Source organism: Pristis pectinata, chromosome 7 (genome assembly GCF_009764475.1).
Source record: "Pristis pectinata isolate sPriPec2 chromosome 7, sPriPec2.1.pri, whole genome shotgun sequence".
NCBI classification, from domain to species: Eukaryota; Metazoa; Chordata; class Chondrichthyes; order Rhinopristiformes; family Pristidae; genus Pristis; species Pristis pectinata.
Window position 1 is genome coordinate 58,855,795 of NC_067411.1, and position 18,308 is coordinate 58,874,102.

An 18,308-nucleotide genomic window follows, 5' to 3' on the forward strand; every position below is an offset into this window, starting at 1 on the left:
TAATGTTACACATTACTAATCAATCCAAGGCTGAATATTATCCAGATCTTGATGCATACTGGTATAGAAAGTTCCATTTTCTAAGGAGTTGTGAATGGAATTGAATACTGTTCAATTATCAGTATATATCAGCACTGCTTTAAGGATGGAAATTCAATGATAAAGCAGATGAAAATGGTTGTGCCAACACCACTGCCCTGAGAAACTCCTGCAATATTTTGTTTTTCAGATAATTGACCTTCAGCAACCATTACCATATTCCTTTGTACAAGTGTGATTGCAGACAATGGAGTATTTTCCCCTCTATTCCAAATGACCAGCAAGCCACGCACACTTGGTCAAATGCTGCCTTGATGAAGGGCAATCACTCCAACCTCACCTCTGGAATTCAGCTTCAACCATATTTGGACCAAGGCTATAATGAGCAGTTTTACAAAATGCTCCAACACAATCCAAACTGAGCAGCCTTGATGACACCCTTCAAAGGCAGTAGACTAATGAGAGAGTAAGTAGCCAGATTATATTTATCCCGTTTTGTTGCAGATAGAACGTTCCTATGTGATTTTCCACATGGTGGATAAATATCACTGTTATAATTAAACTGGAAGAACATGGCTAGATTTATAGGGTACATCTTCAACATTAGAGACAGGATTTTGTCTGATTCTGTCCAGTGCTTTCTTGAAACCATGTGAATTAAATTTAAAATACTATTCCATAGTACAATAATAGGACCACTGTTTTTCTTTATACATATTAATAACTTTGATTTTGATGTATGGGACAATATTTCAAAATTTGCAGATGTGATAGACTTAAAGATGATACAGACCGATTTAGTGGAATGGGTGGACACCCAGCATTTGAAATTTAACATAGAAGTGCAAAGTGATACATTTTAGTAGTAAGGCCTGGGAAAGACAGGGGGTACAATTCTAAAGAGAACGAGGAATTTAGAGACCTGTATGTATATATGCATAAATCTCTGAAGGTATCAGGTCTGGTGGAGAAACTAATTAAAATAGTGTTCAGTATCATGGGTTTTTTAAGAAAGAATGCTATTAAGTACAAAACCATGGAAATTATGTTGAGAAGCAACAAAACACTAGTTTCTGACAATAACTAGAGTTCGTTCTAATCCAGTGACTGCACTACTAAAAGGACATGATGGACTTCCAAATGGTGATGAAAAGATTTAATAGAATGGTCTGAGACATGAATGACTTAGTTATGTGAATAGATGGAAGAAACTGGGATATCCTTCCTACAGCAGAGTAAATTGAAGATGATTTGAAGGTGGTGTTGTGTTGAAAGTGTCCCCACCTAAGTCAAATTACAAACTAAAATAAAAAGAATGCTTTTTAATCTGACTTTTTAAACCATTTGATTTGATAGGTGCTCAAAATCATGAAGGATTTTTAAAAGGGTGAACAAAAGAGAAATTGCCAATGGGAACACAAGGGTCAAGGGCTTAGGACAGATATACAAATTGATTGGCAATACAGACTTAAAATGAATGGCAACAGTGGGATGACAGGAGGAAAAAGGCTTTTCATGCAGCAAAACGGAGACAAGAAATTCTGCAGATGCTGGGATCTGGATCAAAAGACAAAAAATGCTTGAGGAATTCAGCACGTCAGGCAGCATCCATGGAGGGAAATAAACAGTCAACATTTTGGGCCAAGACCCTTCATCAGGACGGGAAAGGAAGAGGACAGAAGCCCAAATAAGGTGTGGGGAGGCGGATGAGCACACACAGGCAGGTGATAGGCAAGTCCGGGGGGGGGGGGGGGGGGGGGGGGAAGGTAGGTGGGTGGGGGAGAAGATGTAATAAGCTGAGAGGTGAAAGGTATAAGAGGCAAAAGGCTGAAGAAGGAATCCAGTAGGAGAGGGCAGTGGACCAAGGAACAAACGATAAAAGACAGTCAAATAAAATTTTATGCAATGACAAATTCAGAAGGATCTGGAAGGCAGATGGAGACAGTATTTGGGAATAAATTAGAGCAAACGTGGTATCGCCTGGTTTCATTTAACCTTGTCTGATTATTGGCAAAACATCCAAAATGGAGACTTCCCCAGCCTTTGCAATGAGACATTAGAACCAAGGCCCGACCTTGCCTCCACCCTTTTCTCAACTACATAATGGCCATTAGTTACATTATCCACAGATGCAGAATTGGCTCCTGCACACAGCTGATCATACTCCATCATCTTTCTGTACTCTGCAGCCACTTGCTAATCTTATGTCTAGTCTTGGGTAAAGTACAATTCCTCCAGCTCCAAAATATGACTATCTACTATCCTTGCATCAGTCCTGAAGCCTTCATTCATCTTGTCACTTCCAGATTTAACTATTTTGATGCTTTCTCTGATTAGTCTCATCTTTCACCTTGCATAAAGTTAGATTGCACAACGATGTTGACGAGATAATGCATCACATCAGGTGTTGGAGAATATAATCATTTGTGCTTTTTTGTTGGAGACATTTCAGAGCTGTGGCAGGGATGAACCCCTGGTTGAATCTCTAATCAGGTTGTTGTGGAGAGATGGACACAGATTTAGGAAAGAATCACTTATATAGGGACTTTGGAAGAGAAAACCGAAAAGGCAACATCCGCAAGGATAGAAATGGAGAATAAGTGTTCAGAAAAACATTGTGATCAAAATGGGAGGGGTTGGGGGGGGGGGGTGCAGTTAACCATAGAAAACAAAACATTGAAATAGGAATGCAAGAAAGAATGTTTACTTTCCCATTCTGCTACATAATGATGGCAAAGACTTCAATAAGGTGACAGAAATCAACAGGGTGCAATTTATTTAACAGTACAAACAAAAGCAAATTGATTTTGTCAATGTGCATGGATTCTGCAATTCTGCCATATTTCCATCACTTTAGGAAAAATCAAGATTCCTTTCCAAGTCTGGATTGCATAGTGCTGTGTTTAAGACTTACATCGATTAGAACAGGGATGCCCAAAGCATGTCTCATGGGCCAAACATTGTTCAATTGTATTTTTCTGACTGGCCCTCTCCAACAAATGCCTAAAAAACATTCAGATCAATTTAATGAATGTTATAGTATGGGCTATGGAAATGGGAATTAATCTGACCATGCACAGCAGAAAAACTGCAAGCCCTTTAGCCCACTGTCAAGCACCCATTTACAACAATCCTACACGAATCCTATCTTTATTCTCCCACATTCCCCCACAATCTCCCCCAGGTTCTTCTATTCACTTGCACATTAGGGGAAATTTAAAATTAAACTATCAACCCTATGTCTTCAGAATATAATACAGAATATAATACCTATTCTCAAAGGTAATGCACTTTATAATTAGACTCAGTAATACAGCATGGAAACAGGTCCTTCGGCCCATCTCATCCACACCAACCATGGTGCCCACCAAGCTAGTCCCATATTCCTCTGAACCTTTCCTACCCATGTACTTATCCAAATGTCTTTTAAATGTTGTTATTGTACCTGCCTCAACCACTTCCTCTGGCACCAAGGCCAGGCAAACAAGGACAAGTAGGAAATCGGCCTTTTATCAAGTCCAGGTAGTTGCCAACTGCAAATACTGAGAACAATAACGATGTCCTTTTTCTTGTACATCTCATCAGCCTTTAAATAGAATATACTACAACTGTTCCCACTCTATATCAGACTTCAATATTTTTGTTACCAAGTATGACATCTTTAAGCTATCTACATCAATCTTTCATTTCTTTGGCATGAGTATTGCCAACTTATTGGAAAGTGGCCAGACAAATACTTGTGTATCCCTCACAAAGTAATTTGCTTGATATTTCAAGAAACCTTTGCAGTTTACAAGCAACATAACATGAGACAAAACACAGAACACGTTCTCTGAATATACAGGTGAATGCGGGAAAGGAAAATTTGAACAGTTGAAAAAAATCCCTCACAGCCAGCAAAACCTCTTTAAAAGAAAATCTGAGTAAAACATTGGCTCAGTTAGAACCACTGGCTGAGTATCTCACTTAATAGCAGGTGACAAGCCTTTTACAGACTATCAAGTAGTGCATACTACGAATAGTGAGAAAAGTGCCCAGAAAAGCAAGATCTTGTTGAAACAATGAGCTCGTTACTTAACACAGATACTAGAAGAGTAAAGGACTTGAGTGATGATCCATTGTCACAAAAAAGTTATGCCCAAATTTTGATGTTTTAATCGATTACTTTAGACAGGAATAATGACAAAATTAACAAATGTCTGTAGCTTATATTCATTTGTAATATTGATGAATTGTTCAACATTACCAAAAAAGAGATGGGTTGCATTAAATGAAAGACTATTATGTTGACGGACATCTTCATAAATGCCTGCAAAACACTCGGGTATCTGGATTTAAAGTGGAAAAATCTGAAGTGTGGTACCATTGACGGAATGAGGAACGTGATGGGGGAAAATGATGGAGACTAGAAGAATTAACAACCATGTAGAATCAATGGGCATAGCAAAACCAAAGTGGATTGCACTGCATTATCCATCAACAGTCTCTTTGTGGAAAGGAACATGACTTTGATAAATTCATAGTATCAGTAGTAAACTTCATCCATACTAATGCACTCAACCAGACAATTCCAAACCTACATAGATGAAATTGTTGCACGGAACAGCAAAATGTACTACCACGGTGACATTTAGTGGCTCAGTAACGGGTAAGTGCTCAAAACATTTTTGGAGCTGCACAGAGATAAAACACAGTTATGATCTTAAAAGACAAGCTTACAAAATAACTTTTCACTAGCCAGTAGCTATGGAAGCTCACTTTTCTAATGGATCCAATTTAGCACATAAATGATATCAACATTACTTACAGGGCAAAGGGAAGCTAATCTGTGATTGAAGGTAAAATTCCAATAATGCTCTATCTTATTTTTTTTGAAATCCTGACAGTTCGGCATCTGGCTCACCAGGACCATTTCCCCAAGCTCCCTTTAATTTTTTCAGTGAACCTGGTGAGTTTGTTACCATGTAACTTTGGGGAGGGGGTGGTGGGGGTAAGGCAAACTAAAAGTGTGTTGGTGTATTAACAAATAACCAATGGTCCAGATAATCAGCCTGCCCACACTACCAAAGTCCTGAGTGTAGGATTATTGGAGTTTTATTGTCTACAGCTGTGCACAGGGTTCAAGGTATAAGTTGCAGCTATTTAATGAGTAGTTAGCTGAGGGAAAACACTATCATTTTTTAAGCTTTTGCAACTCTCAAACAGGGCCAGTTCCTAGGAATGGAATTACCAAAGAACATGATGGTGTAAAAGCTTGAATTGCTACAAAAGTAGTTTTCTGAGAGATTCTAATATCTCCACCAACAGAATACCAACATATGATTTTTTTGAAAATTTATTTGCTGTCAGTGTTGATTCAGCACCAGAATCTCAATAATGGGACTCATTCATCACCAGAGAAAATGCTTTTAAGGGCAAGTACAATGATGTAACTGCTTTCTACAAACATCCCTGAAGTGGCAAGTTTTCATGTATGAAAAAAGTTGTACAGGACTTCACTGTTATGTTCACCAGCACATACATTTGTGAACAGACACTTTCATGGGCAAGAATTGCCACATCAAGTTTCAGATCATGACCATACAATGATCATCTGCATGCTGGAGTGTGCACTACTGTCTTCAAAAATCCCTGACATTGGCCACTTAATTTGTGAAAAGCAGGCATATAAATCAGAGGTTTTCAGAGCACGCCTCTTCTATCAGGTTTGTTAATGGCCATTTGGTAAAAAGTTTGGAGACCCCAGGACAGAACATTGTTGCAATCTGAAGTAATTACAGATTTCTAAAAGGAAGGCCCAGCGAAACCACATACATGTTGTGGATCTTGAGCCAGCATAATTTCCATATTCTTTTAAAAAAAAGGTGGAGGCTCAAGGAATTAACTTCAAAGCAAAAAAAAAATCCTTGGCTTTGCAACAAAAAAAGGGAAATAAATAGAGAAAATCTTGCACATACGCTGGCTCCTTTCATAGCCTGAAGACATCCAAAGCGAAACTAGATTATTATGATTACACTTTGAACTAAAAGCAATGTAGGCCATGATTTTGCATGGCAAGATGACACATAGCTAATGTCATCTGTAATGTGTTTCAGTAATGCAATACTGTAAATGTTTTAAATGCAAGAAAATAGGAGCAGGAATTGGCCATCTGGGCCCTCAAGCCTGCCCCACCATTCAATACATTTATGACTGATCTACTCCTTCTCTGTGCCAGATCTCCATAGTCCTCAATCTTTCAAAAATTTACTTAGCTCCACATTAAATACCTCTAATGAGCTAGTCTCCACAACACCCTGGGGAAGGGAATTCCAGAGATTCGCCACTGTCTGCTAGAAGAAATTGCTACATGCCTCTATTTTAAAATACTGGCCCTTTATCTTGAAGGTATGACCCCTCATTTGACATCCTCACTCGAGTGAAAATGTCTCAAGATCTACCCTGTGTTTCAATAAGATCATCTCTCATTTTTCTAAACTCCAAAGAATACAAACCCAACCTGTTTATTGTCTCTTGAAAGGACAATCCTGGGATGAGTGAAATTAGCTTGGTGAATTGCTTTGGACTGCCTCCAATGCCACTATATCCTTTCATAGACAAGGGGACCAAAACTTTGCATAGTACTCCAGGTATGGGCTCATCAGCACCCTGTATAACTGTAACAAAGCTTCCAATTTCTAAACTCCAACCAATCTGCAATAAGGGCAAATATGTCAGTCGCCCTCTTATCTACTTGCTGCATTTGCTAGCTAACATTTTGTGATTCACGCACAAAAACACCTAGACCTGTCTATACTTCACTAATTTTGGGCGTTTTTTGACTTTTGATTCCTCTTTTTGAAATGCATGACCTCACATTTTCCCACATTTAACTCCATTTGTCAAGTTTAGAACCTACTCACTCAACCCTTTTGCAGAATCACAATATCCATAACACAACTTCTCTTTCCACCTATTTTCATGTCATCAGCAAATTTGGATACCATATATTCTGCCCTCTCCTCCAGGTCATTAATATAAAGTAGTAAATAACTCAGGGCCAGGAACCAATCTTGAGGTACTCCACCAGTTACATCCTTCCAACCTTAAAAAGACCCATTTGTTCCAACTTAATTTTGTGTGTTAACCAATTTTCAATCCATGCTAACACATATCCTACAATACTAGGAACTCTTAATTTGTGCACCAATCTTTTATATGGTAGCTGGTTAAATGCCTTTTGAAAGTCCAAATACAATCACACTTACAGGTTTCCCTCTATCTGCTCTGCTTGTTACATTCTCAAAACTCAAGTGCAGAGTGAGGAGAACACCTGAACATTCTTTAGGGCCACAAATGATTGTTTAGCAATATGAAAACGATGGTGCACAAGTTGAACACACAAAAGAATAAAATAAAAAGGTGACAACACAGAACGTGGCAATTTGGTTCTTGGGTACCTTGGTCTCTGCTAGAGCATCTACTTCTACTCCCTGCACTTCCCTCCAAATAAGTGAGGTAAAAAGAGAGAGTTTTAAAAGCTCTGTGAGAATATGAAATCTATTTCATCAATTCAGTAGTCATTTTTGTAAAGTGTATTAGATAGCTGCTCAAAAAAGGGAAAATAATAAAAATGCATGGTGGACAAGCAGTGAGAGAAAATATTGATATACTATTTCTATTAAGTAATGTACCAAATTGAGACTGGTATTACTTAAAAACTCAATTTTTCACTGACAGCTTGACTGGGTATTGGTTTTATTTTACTCAAAATAAACTTTATTCATAATAAAAGAAACTATATACAATAATAAAACTGTTCAAACCTTTACGTTCGTGTACAGTTCAATTCTTAGTGTTACCTTTTTATATATAAAAAGGGATCAAGCAGGCACGGTAGTGTGGCAGTTAGCATAACACCTTACAGTGCCGGTGACCCGGGTTCGATTCCAGCCACTGTCTGTAAGGAGTTTGTATGTTCTCCCCGTGTCTGTGTGGGTTTCCTTCAGGTGCTCCGGTTTCCTCCCACATTCCAAAGACATACAGGTTAGGAAGTTTTGGGCATGCTATGTTGGTGCTGGAAGCGTGGCTGCCCCCAGAACACTCTACGCAAAAGATGCATTTCACCATGTGTTTCAATGTACATGTGACTAATAAATATATCTCATCTATTGCAGACTTTCAATGATGGCCCAGTCTACTACTGAGGGAGTACTGACCTGCCACAAGTGCTGTCCTATTGGAGCTGCAGTCTTTCAGATCAGAAAATGGCCTTGATTTTACTGGTTTTGCCAGTAGTTCTGCATGAAGTTGTCAGTATTTACCCATGCAAGTCTCAGGTCTCCAATAGGAATACATAATTCTCAATCTTGCCCATTCAGCTCTGGCATTTACACTGGGGGAATTTATTCTCAGAGCCTGCTCTGGTTTACACGTTTGCCAGGGTATAAAAATTAAAAAACAGAGCCAATCCGAACCTAACCCAAACCCATAATTTTCTTGATAACCTGACACATAGTCAGGACCCATTAGATTTGGGTCAACAGCCAGGCTCAAATCAGAATTAATGGTTCCCTCTGGCTGCAAGCACCAATTTCCCCCCATAGTTCAACAATCTGTGCCTATTCATTTAAGGAAGTTTATCCAATATTCTGAGACTGCTGTTCACACTAGATTCATTCAATCAAGCACTTTCACTCTGGTTCTGCACCAGATACATTGCAAAATATTCACTCATTAGATTGTCGCAGATCCTGCACAATATTCATTGCACTGACCCAGGCTTAGCATTGATAGTCTGATCACATCTTATTTTTACATCAGCAGCTGGTGGCTTGCTATCCAGAAGGATTAAGAAAGGGAATACTGCTTCAGTTCAGGACCATCCCAGTCTGGTAGTTTTCACTGTGCTTCACTGCAAGTATTACCTTCAGGCTGCTTTCCTGATTTGTCAAGGCAATTTCCCAGCCTCTGTTTGCTTTGTGCTCCTTCCAGGCTTCCCTGTGCATGAAGCCACTATCCTGGATGTGGCACTCTCATAACCAGTATTCAGAACGCACTAACATAACACATTCAGATTCTTGGGCGCCTGGGGCAGCATCAGCAAGTGCTGCAGCTTTTAATTTCTCCTTCTCTGTTAGGAAACCATGACAATTGCCCACCTTCAACACATTCACCCTACCTGACTGTCCTTCAATCTACACCAGCTTGCCCATTTAGTGTTATTAGTCAACCTAGTGGATCAATAGGCTAGACGGAGCAGGTTTTGTGCCTAGGTGTAAAATAAGGTACAGATGCAGGTTACCCTAAGCTTCCTCCACCCCTTTAAAGATCACAGCTGATCTTATTGTAATCTCAATTTTACTTACAAAAAGAGCTGAACTAGCTCAGAACCAAACCAAGTCCAGAGAGCTAATATTTCTCCCCACCCCAAAAACCAACCTGACGTGACCCAATACATGTAGTGAAGTCCCATCTCAAGTGGCAAGACTCCACTCCAGGTTAGACTGGTGCAAGATTCACAAGGCCATTCACATGAATGGGCAATGTGGCATTGTGTGGAAGTACATTTTATTTAAAATCATTTGTTTTCTTTCATGTTTAATTACTTAACTAAATGGTACACAAGTTCTTTCTTTCATATTTAAAATGTTAACAATCATTACATGGCTTTACTCATTTCCTTCTCAAAAATATTTAAATTTCCCAAACAGTCCAACTGAGTGTATCGTAACCAAGTTTGCTGTAGGTGGGAAAGTAAGTTATAAAGAGAACAGAAAGTTTACAGTGGATTTTTAGATAAGGTAAAGGAACAAAATAAAGCATAGAAAAGGAAGTTGAAGGTACAATTGGTTTAGGAAGACAAATGAAATTATACCCTTTATCGTAAAGGGAACAGTACATGACATAGGCAAGACCACATCAGTGTTCTGTATACACTTATGGAGAATAAAGAGATATTCTTATGTTGAAGGGAGTTCAAAGAACTTTCACTATATTGGATTCTTGAGATGAAAGGTTTATCTTACGAGGTCAAGCAAGAAGACCTTCTGGTCGTTGGTGTTTAGAAGAGCAACAGGTGACCTTATGGAAACACATTTGATTATACAGTAATAGAGCTATGGGGGATTGCAAGCTGCAAGTGCAAACGATGAGCTCCTTCAGCAAAATCTGGACCATTAAAGCAACACTTCATCTATCCTCCCCTTTAAGTCCCACGACATTCCAACGATAGCAGTGACAATTCCTGATATATTGTTGAATATTTATCAACTAACCACTACAAAAACTAGAGTGACAGCGCTCCAAAGAAACTGATTGACTATGAAGTTATTGCAGGGAAAGCCGTTACACAATTGGAAGATGTTTCACAGGAACCTTCATCAGTTACCTCCAGATGACAGTAACCCTTCCTCCTGCCAACTTCAAGTAAAGTTTGGGTGAGAGCTAGGTCAAGTACGGTAATTGAAAAGGGCAAATAAAAAAGTGCATCCGTTAGAAATTTGAAATAAAAAAAACCGAAGTGCTGGAAACATTCTAGCCAGGCAAAAGTGTATCTCTGTCCGTGTCTCTGTGTAAGCAACAAAGTTAATGTTTTAGCTCAACGACCTTTCATTGGAACCGTACAGAAATCTTGCCTCAGTCCACATCAGAGCCCCTCACGCCTACGTGTTTGCTGGGGTTGCGGCAGCCCCTACCTTTGCCGAGGTCTCCCACCGCCAGCTCGGTCCCGCTCCGCGCGCTCGCCTTATTTTCAAAATCAGCTCGAGCCCAACGATCAAATTTCCCACCTTCAATCATAACTTCCTGTCCGAACCAGACCGACCAATCAGATCAAGGCCGATGTGCACACTGGGAGTCGGTGCGCTGCTGAAGTGCTTGTCCGGATCTTACTGGTGTTTTAGTTGCATCGATTCACTTTCTATCGGTGCTTTCATTGGCGGTTAGTTACGCAAAAGAATTTAACAGACGCAAATGCCGGTAGGTGGTGAAGTAGAGGCATGTTTTCTTTCCTCCTTCTCATTTGTTATTGATGACCATTCCCACTGTCGCTACGCGTTCCCAGTTCTTCTTTACGTGTCAACAATGGCATATTCTAGGCTGCAGGAGTATATGCTGAGGGACGCACTGAAACTGGGTGCAGCCAACGCTAGGGCTCAGTGGGGAAGGACGACGGTTTAGGGTTCTTCTGCCACAGGAGAGGGAGGGGTGGGGTCTGGGGAGGAAGCCCCTCAAATGTTGTAAATATGGGATTGGGGTATCACCCCAGGGAGCCACACCTGTGGCATTGGTGCTGTGTTTTTTTATATATATAAAAAGGTAACACTAAGAATGGAACTGTATATGAATGTAAAAGTTTGAACTGTTTTATTATTGTATATAGTTTCTTTATGAATAAAGTTTATTTTGTTAAAAAAACACAGTTTTGTTGATTGCACATCTTTTGGAGTTTTTTTTTATTTTGCATTTCATAATCTACCAAAAATAGAAGAGAAAGATTTGGGATTAGAGACCATTTGGAGAATAGCAAAGAAGTGAGAGTAGGGTCAGTATGGAGTGTATATCACTAATTGCCCATTTGAAAAAAAAGTTGGAAAGTTTTCCAAAAAAAGAGCTTGCCAAGTTGAGGCAGCCACAGATTAGAGGACCATTATTCTAACTTGGTAGTCTCCAACCTGATCGCATGAACGTCGATTTCTCAAACTTCTGGTAACTGCTCCCTTCCCCCTTCCCCCTTCCCCCTTCCCCCTCATCCCAGCGGCCCCATTACCCCTTCTCTTTCCCCTCCCCCTGCCCTCTCAACCTGCCCATTACCCACACATTCCTCCCTCAGGTTCCCCTCCTCACCTCCTTCCCTTTATTCCATGGTCCACTGTCCTCCTATCAGATTCCATCTTCGTCAGCTCTTTGTCACTTCCACTTACCGTTTCCTAGTTTCTAAATTGTTCCCACTCTTCCCCTCCCTCACCTGTCTATCATCCCCCTCCCACTTGGATCCACCTATTACCTGCCAGCTCCTGCTCCATCCCTTCTCCCCACCTTCTTATACTGGCTATCTCCCCTTTTCCTTTCCAATACTGATGAAGGGTCTCGACCTGAAACATCGACTGCCCATTTCTCTCCATAAATGCTGCCTGACCCACTGAGTTCCTTAAGCAGTTTGTGTGTTGCTCCAGATTTCCAGCATCTGCAGTCTCGCTGGTGTCTGGATATTTAAATCAATTAGTTGTTTTATAGATTGAGACAAGATCCATTGTATTGGGGAATAAGAAACTTGCAAGGGAGTCAAAACAAATATTTTGTGTCTGTCTTCGTGGAAGAAGATCAAAAAAACCTCTTGGAAATAGTTGAGATCCTGCATCAGCTCAAGGTTAGGGATGACTTGCTCCAATTATAAAAGTCTGATGGGACTCCCATCTGGGATGGTGTACAGGCAAGCCTCCTTACTCAAGGAGGAAGTGCAGTGAAAGTTCATCTAGGATGGTGGGTCTGTGACCTGAGGAGAGATTAAACAGACTGGGCCTACACTCTCTTCAGTTTAGAAAAATGAGGCAATCTCATTGAAACACACAAAATGTTAATGGGGCGTGACAGGGTAAATGCAGTGATAGTGTTTTCCATTCGCTGGGGCGTCTAGAGCCAGGGGCCACATCCTCAAAGTAAGGGTCAGCCATTCAGGATAGATGTGAGAAGAAATTTTTCACCAGAGGGTAGTGAACCTTTGGAACTGTCTTCCCAGGAACTCTGGATGTTCATTCTCCGAGTATATTCGTGATAGAAACCAATAGACTTTTTGGATATCAAGGGAATCAAGAGTTATGGAATTAGTGCAGGAAAGTGATACTGAAGTAAATGATCAGCTGTAATCTTATTGAATGGCAGCACAGAGTCAGGGGTTTGAATAACCTGCATCTGTTGTTTCTTTTGATTTATTTGTTTTGCTGATGGTTGTTAAGGGTAACCTGATTCTTTACAATTGTGAGTCATAGTTTGTAATCACTAAAGTTGTGAACGAAAATATTAGGGTTTGTCAGTGAATTTGAAGATAAAATAGTACTAAAAGTTTATCATGTTTAAAATAAACAAGACCTCTTCCAGTGAAATGGATAGAAAAGGTGTCAGGGCTTTCAGGCTCTCCGTATTCATCAGGAGTATGTGAGAATTAGGGAAAGGATTGAAAGCATCATTGGTGACAGCTAGTCAAGTGTAAGTATGTGCACATGTGAGGTGGAGGGAGGGGAGGGAAAATAGTGATGTGCTGGTTTAAAAGGCAAGATATTCAAACAATAATGAGCATAAGGATGCAAAAGGAGGGAATGAGCACAGTACAATGATGTAAGATTGATGATGAAAATAAATGGCTTGGATAAGGTAGAGTGGAATACATGTAATTGTAGGAATGGTAGAAAGGTATCTGCTGTTGACAACATTTTCCTGGTAACCTCTACTCCAAATGCAGTCTGCATTTAATGCTGGCTACAATCTAACTTTCCCACCAAAAAAGAAATTACATTCACAAGAGGACCAAGGGGAGAAAAACAGTTATGGGAACAGAGCAGAAAGAAAGACAGAAATAAGCAGTGTTATAGCACAAGAACTGACAGAAGTATATAAAATTATGAGAAGCATTAAACCATCCTACCTTGTAACTCTTCACCAGAAGATCTGCAGTGATTCAAGAAGGTTCACCACCATCTTTTAAGGTCATTTAGAGGTGGGCAATAAACGCTGGATTTGCCAGTGAGACAAAGCTCACTAAAAATGAGTAAATTAGAAAAAGCCCAATATAACATAGCCAAAGTGAGACAGTACAGACTGAGAAATGTCACATCAGAGTTAAAACCTGCAGACATAATTCAGAAAGGGCAAGTCATAGGACATGCCGCTAAGTAGAGCTGCAGCCTCACAGCAGAGATCCAGGTTCAATCCTGACCTCGGGTGTTAGCATGTTCTCCCTGTGACTGCATGTGTTTCCTCCAGGTGCTCTGTTTACTTCCATGTCCCAAAAGCATGCAGGCTGGTAGGTTAATTGGCTACTGTAAATTGCCCCTCGCATATAGGGGAGTGGTGGAATCCTTGCTGCAGGGTATGTAAGGAGAATACCAAAATGGAAATGAATGTAGGATTAGTATAAAAGGGGTGGTTAATGGCCAGTGTGTACTTAATGGGCCCATTTCCATTCTGTATCTATGACATTGAAACTTCAGAAGTGAGCAGAAGATGAAAGAGGAAAAACCCAATGTTTATAATGAATTAAAGTGGGAGTCAGAAACTAAGCAGTGTGAAAACAGGCAAAAAGATGGAGAGCTTTAGGAAGCAACCAAAGTAGAGATTGTTGCAATTGAGCTCATGACATCCAGTGATGTACCAAAAAGAGTACAACTCCATAAATCTGGAATGCTTGGGACTTTGCTGGTGCCATACTAACAGATTTTCCAGACTGTTGGATATTACTCCCAACACGCTTTGAATTCACTTTTGTTTTAGCTGTTACATAGTCGAATAATAAATTTTCCAGTGAACCCGGTAGGTTTAAAGGGAGTGCCGGAAAACTAACCAGATGAGTTTCTAGGCAGCCTGGAAGGAGAAGTAGGTGAGTTTCAAGGAAGCCCAGGAACTGGGACCCAGTGAGTTCCAAGGGAGTGCAGGAACCAGAGCTATGATGTGTTTAAAGGAAGCACAGAAAGCAGAGCACCAGTAAGTTTAAAAAGAGTATAGGAACTGAGTAAGATTAAAGGGAGTGTGGGAACCCATGTCCCAGTATGTGCAAAGAAGCACAAGACCTGGGCTCCAGTGAGTGAAAGGGGGCATGGGAACTGGGGTACCTGTGTGTCAGAGGGAGTGGAGTGTTGCTGTGGGTGTGTGCAAAGGAACGCGGGACCCCAGTGTGCCAGAGAGAATTTGGCAAGTGGAGCCCCAGTGTGTCAGAGGGACCATGGGAAACAGACACCGAACTGTCACAATTTCCAAATAGTCACATAACAGATTATCAGAACTTTATTGTACATTGTAAAAATGCAACTACTAATACTACAGTTATTAATTGGTCAAAGTTTTATTTAGACGGTTTAGTGCATGTAGATGACATCAAGATGATGCCAACCCAGGATATGTGATAGGTTATTCAAAGTCACGAAGGCAGTTATTTTGTGGTAACAGTTGCAAACCAGGGGTATATGAAGCCCACACAGAGAAAAAATACACCAGAAGTTCTAGTGACTAGAGTGAATACTTAAGAATATTAAGTATAGTTAGCAGTGAAGAGTTGTGTACAGAGACCAAAAGAGTCATGTGAATTCATAGTTTATTGAATTTAAGCAGTATATTTATGTAATTGGTTAACCAACTATGTACTATGTAACTTCATAGATAGTCTAATAAGAGTGTTTTGTAGGGTTATGAATCTTTGGAATTCTCTTCCCCAGATGGCTGAGGATACTCATGGATTGAGTAGGTTAGAGACTGAGATTGGTAGGGTTTTAGACACTGGGAAATTAGGTGGGAAAGTGGATGAGGCAGAGGAATGAATGGCAGGTACTTGTTTTTCTAGAAGTAGTAGTATAGTGTATGTTTGTGTGGAAAAATTTTAAGATCTGGCTTGTTAAAGCTAAAAGGTAGTGTTGTATCCAGGCACTAGTATTTAACTGAGAGGTATCACCTTCAACAAAGGATGTTCTTTTTATGGCTTTACATTTGTCCCTTTGCTCATGCTTGCAGCAATATAAAAAAAATAACTACCAACCACCCAACTTCCCTTCCCGGTTTCCCTTCTTAGTCAAATTTGTTAACTGTTCTTTCTTCTTGGAAATCTTCCACATCTGGCATCATTATCCCATTTAACAAAAAGTACCATGATGATTTATCCTAAGTTACAACGTCTACTCCATCTTTAACCTCCATTTCCTCTCTCTCCTGCCCAGATGTTAATGAACAGAGGCACCTTGAGATTCAAGTCTGTAGTTCCCAGGAAATGACAATATAGGTAAATAGGGTGGGGAAGAAGGCCTATGACAGGCATAACTTCATAGGTCAGGGCATAGAATATAGAAGTTGGGATGTTATTTTGCAACTTTATAAGGTATCTTTATTAGTCACATGTACATCGAAACACACAGTGAAATGCATCTTTTTGCGTAGAGTGTTCTGGGGGTAGCATGCAAGTGTCGCCACGCTTCTACCGCCAACATAGCATGCCCAGAACTTCCTAACAAAATACTAGTTAGACTGCACTTGGAGTATTATGTGCATTTCTGGTCCCCACACTACAGAAAGGATGTTGTTGCACTATAGAAAGTGCAGAGGATATTCACCAGGATGTTGCCTGGATTGGAGGACTTTAGTTACGGGGAGAGATTGGACATTCTTTAGTGCCCTACCATTTATGGTACATGTCGTACCCCTATTTGACTTTCCAAGATGCATCACTTTGCACTTGTTAGGATTAAATTCCATTTGCCAGTGTTCTGCCCACTTTCCATCTGACCTATATCCTGTTGTAGCCTTGTTTTCCCTGGAGTAAAAGAGGCTGAGGGGCATAGATATAGTTGATAGTCAAAATCCTTTTGCCATAGTAGGAGTATCAAAAACAAGAGGGCTTAGGTTTAAAAACACTAGGATGCTAGAGGAACTCAGCAGGCCAGGCAGCATCCATGAAGAAAAGCAGGCGGTCAACATTTCGGGTAAGGACCCTTCTTCAGGACTGAAGGTAGGAAAAGGGGAAGCCCAATATATAGAAGGGAAAAGCAGAGCAGTGATAGGTGGACAAAAGAGGAGAGGCAAGGTGGGCACAAGGCGGTGATAGGTAGATACAGGTAAGAAATAGTGATAGGCAGGTGTGGGGGAGGATGGGTCAAAGGTAAGGAGAGAAAGGAAAATAAAAGGTAGAAAAAAGAGATAGGCGAGGAAAGGGAAGAAGAGAAGAAGCATGGGGTTACTTAAAGTGGGAGAATTCAATGTTCATGCCATTAGGCTGCAAGGTTCCAAGACGGAAAATGAGGTGCTGTTCCTCCAGTTTGAGCTTGGAATTCTCCTGGCAGTGGAGGAGGCCAAGGACTGACATATCAGTGACATTGTGGGAGGGGGAGTTGAGGTGACTGGCGACAGGGAGATGCAGATCATAGTTATGAACAGAGCGCAGGTGTTTTGCGAAATGGTCACCCAGTCTGCGTTTGGTCTCACCAATGTAGAGGAGGCCACACTTGGAGCACTGAATGCAGTAGATGATATTAAGGGAGGTGCAGGTGACTCTCTGACTCACCTGAAAGGACCGTTTGGGTCCCTAGATGGAGGTGGTATAGGGGCAGGTGTTGCCCCTATGGCGGGGGCAGTGCAAAGTTCCTGGGGTGGGAATGGGATGGGTGGGGACGGAGAACTAGGTGACCTTGTGCCCACCCCAGCTCCCCTCTTTTGTCCACCTATCACTGTTCTGCTTTTCCCTGCTGTACATTGGGCTTCCCCTTTTACTATCTTCAGTCCTAAAGAAGGGTCCTGACCCAAAACGTTGACCACCTGCTTTTCTTCACAGATGCTGCCTGGCCTGCTGAGTTCCTCCAGCATCATAGTGTTTTTCATCTAGGTTCCAGCATCTGCAATCCTTTGTTTCTATGGGCTTAGGTTTAAGGTGCGATGAAAGTGTTTCAAAGGGGATCTGAGGGGAAAGATTTTTACATAGAGTATTTGATGTCTGGAGCATGCTGCCAGAAGAGGTGGTGATATCAGATATAATCACATTTAGACAGGGCATAGAAGAATATAGATGTAATGTGGATTGATGGAATTAGTGTAGATGGGCAAAAAGGGCGACATGGACATTGTGGGCCAGAAGTCCTCTTTCTGTGCTGTACAACTCTATGGCACCATTATTAATTTAATCATTACAGATTTTACCTGTTTTCAACTATGAAGAAAGACAGCAGGATAGAAATTACTAGACAATAAAGACAAATATTCCATTAGTACAAAAGCACACTAGGAAATTTGATGCATTCTGTGCTCTCAAATTGCACAATATAAATTCAGCTTGCAGAAATACAACAGAGCAAATATAAATGTATCAAAGAAAAGTATTAAAAGTAGATAGATTATGTTTAAACACTTAATTTGGATATTAGAAATTTTATTTGGAGAAAAAAAATGAAATATTTGTGTGAACTTTGGGACCAAATTACACAATTACTGAGCAGAGCAGTCTGCTGACCTGAGCATTAAAAAGTCATCATATTGCCACATACTTGAATAACAGATACTGTAGTTACTTACAACAAGGTTTTGATGAAATATGCATCTCAATT

General features: G+C 40.5%; 2 protein-coding genes across 4 annotated transcripts in view; one reads left to right on the plus strand and one right to left on the minus strand.

Annotated features, from left to right (window-relative positions):
• The window catches only part of melk (maternal embryonic leucine zipper kinase), an 80,079-nt gene extending 69,185 nt beyond the window's left edge, over positions 1-10,894 (minus strand). Inside the window, exon 1 of one of the 3 annotated variants that reach the window (XM_052019105.1) lies at positions 10,716-10,894. The gene's annotated coding sequence lies outside the window, so the exon portion shown is untranslated. The other 2 variants (XM_052019107.1, XM_052019104.1) reach the window with 2 other exon arrangements.
• Positions 10,890-18,308, plus strand: part of LOC127572194 (E3 ubiquitin-protein ligase RNF38) — a 301,536-nt gene continuing 294,117 nt past the window's right edge. Inside the window, exon 1 of the mRNA XM_052019112.1 lies at positions 10,890-10,998. The gene's annotated coding sequence lies outside the window, so the exon portion shown is untranslated. The remainder of the gene's footprint in view (positions 10,999-18,308) is intronic.